The sequence below is a fragment of the Petaurus breviceps genome, unplaced genomic scaffold, assembly GCF_028583685.1.
Source record: "Petaurus breviceps papuanus isolate PSGF00001 unplaced genomic scaffold, PetGlider_PUasm1.0 90535, whole genome shotgun sequence".
Lineage (NCBI taxonomy): Eukaryota > Metazoa > Chordata > Mammalia > Diprotodontia > Petauridae > Petaurus > Petaurus breviceps.
In genome coordinates, this window is record NW_027187270.1 from 3,569,744 (window position 1) to 3,572,739 (window position 2,996).

The window sequence follows — 2,996 nt, forward strand, 5'->3', positions numbered from 1 at the left end:
AGCAAAGAGCTCGTTTGATATTCTCAACAGCCCTGTGAGGCAGGTCTTATCCCCATTTTATGGATAAAGAGACTAAGAATGAAAAAGACTGAGTGACTTAACCAAGGTGACCCAGCTAGTGTCAATACCTTTTTTTTTTTTTACCACCTATTAAAATGCTGGCAGTTTCCAAGAGATGGAGAAGTGAGGTTTAGCGAGAGCCCCAGAGAAGGGAGTCTGACATAAGAGGGATGGATGCTTGGTTCTTGTGCCTCCTCTGTTCACAGATGTGGTGCCACATGTTATCGAGCCCCCAAAATGTGCCCCTGGGGAAACTGGACAGGTTCATGGCAAGGAGCGAAAGGCAGCAAAAAGCACAACTTAGCCTTATGAGGATCAGACTGCTGGGGAATGTATACCCTTGTATTACTAAATAAAAGTGGAAGCAAGAACATGTAAGTGGTGTGTGTGTGTGTGTGTGTGTGTGTGTGTGTGTGTGTGTGAGGGGGTGGTGGTGTTCTTTCCATAGTAAGAGAAATCTGGTGTTTTACTATTAAGCATATCTCAAATGATGGATCAATCATTTCACTCACCTTGGCAGAAGTTGGCATACAGAATTCCTATAAGATGGTAGAAGCCACAGAACTGGCTGGTATCCTCCCACAGCAATGGGGACCTCTTCTGGTCAGGCCTTTCCCCCATTACCTTTTCTGACCAAAGCCCAGGGGACCTCAGACTCACCTGGTTGCAATTCAACGGAAAAGAATAGCAGACACAGTCCTCCCCACTTCCCACTAAAGATGCTCCAAGGTAGACACTGAAAGCCATGAGAACTCCTCCCTGCTCAGCCCTCCCCACAGCTCAGGTAAGCCCCCCACAAAGACAGAACTGGGGAGGGGCTCCCCAGGTGAGCCTGCTTTCATGGTTCCTTTCCATAAATCATGCCTTCTTTAGGCACAAAACTCCCTGCTGTGAGCCCTGTTATGTTCTATCCATTAGAACTGTCTCAGAGAAACTGAGGCCTGGGAAAGAAGTTCATTTAGAAAGGCCAAGATCAACCACTGCATCCCAGGCCATCAACAGTTGGCTTGAATCCCATTCACCACCAAGTCAAGACCCCACTGCATGACACCATTGGTCCTCTTCTAGAATGAACGACAAACAACTCTCCCTCCCCCTCCCCCAGCTCATATTTAGGATTATAAGAATAGAAAAATGAATAGTGACCTAAAGAAACCCAGTTCCATAAGGGTGTGCCTCAAAGCCCTGGGCTGGCTGTGCCTGGATATGAAAAGGCTAGGAAAGCCCAAAGGGAAAGCCCATGACCTAGCTTTGTGGTTTTGATTTGACCCTGTGCCTTTCCTCCACTCACTCAACTACACGAGAGAATGAGAGACATAGATTTTGAAAAGTAGGGAAGCCTGAGCTCCAGAGGGGTTTGGTCATTATTAGACAAACAACCATCACCTGAGTTCCAGGGCAGGCAAGTGCTAACTGTTAAATTTCCAGTGTGAGCATTTATACCTGGAAATAGGTTTTGCTTTTGTACAGTTGTTTTTTTCAGTTATGCCTGGGTCCATGTGGGGTTTTCTTGGCAAAGATCCTGGAGAGGTTTGCCATTTCCTTCTAGAGCTCATTTTACAGGTGAGGAAATTGAGGCACACAGGATGAAGAGACTTGCCCAGAGTTCCTGACTCCAGGGCCTGTGTTCTATCCACTGAGCCACTTACCTAGCCTAGAATATAGGCAAGCACTACAGATAAAGGCTTGATTTATTGCTTTTGATTATCTGGACTTAAGAAAGGGAAAGAGAATGTTAAAGCAGATTAAACCTAAAAGTGTATTTAAGAACCTTTGAGCCAATTATTAAACATTTACCGGCAACACCCTGTCCCGCCCACCCACCAGCCTAACCTTCAGATATTAAAATTGGGAAGTATTTAGAAGGTGCCCCATAGACTAGGTTCAGGTTTCTGAAGGAGGGCCCTAAATGCTTGGGCCAGGACTGGGAGTTCAGCGAGAAGCTGGAGGAAACATTTTGTCACTACTTTTCTTTCTATGAGAGTTCATGAAATACCTTTGCTTTTAATGAACTGTGTCCTGTTGCACAGTTGTGTAGAATTCAAATAGAAATTAGGGTCACAAACCAGAACCTAAGGGTCCCTGTGGGCATCATATCAACTTAGGAAACCACACATTGATATATTTCTTTTTTAAATTAACATATCAATATGTTAAAAGTAAAGCAGATAGGAACTAGCATTTCATCTGGTTCATTCCCCCACTTGCTGTGGGATCTTGGTCTCATACTCTGGGCCCATACTTCTCTTTTAGCTGTTTCACTCAATGAGAAAAGCCTGGACCCAGGGATCATTAAAGGCTTGTGGGTGCCAATGAGATCCCACTCTTCCCTCCTGACTCCCTAACCCCCAAGGGTAATTGTCAACTCCCTGACTTCCTGAAAGGCTCATGCCCTGAGAGGGACATCTGATTACGGAATGGGTCCCAGCAATGTGTATAACAGGGGACAGGAATAAAGGAACAGTCTCAGAGACATAGCTGCGGGGTGTTCCTGACACCCCACTACCTCCTGCATTGTTTTCTTTTTGGAAAGGGGTGTCCTGACCTAGTGGGGAAAGGCCTGTCTGTTGTTCCCATTGGATTGTACAGGGGACATATTGTGTTGGATTAGTGATTCTGGACTAAAACTTTACCTGGGAACCCAAGATGGTCAAGGAAAATAGACCCAATGAAAGTGTGTGGGGGAGTGTCCAGGAGCCCCTAGGACATGAGGCGACCAGGAATGGAGATGGCACAGGATGAAAGGCCAATGAGGGCCAAGGGTGGAGGGTTCTGCTTCAGGAGGCTTTGTGTGTCAGAGGGTCCCTTTACAGACACGTCTCTGATGATGCTGGCAGACACTAGACAGGAGGGGAAGGGAAGGGGACCAAAGAACTAGTAAGGCCCCCTGAAGGCAGCTGAATTTGCTAACCATTGAAAACTCCATTTCCATGCCT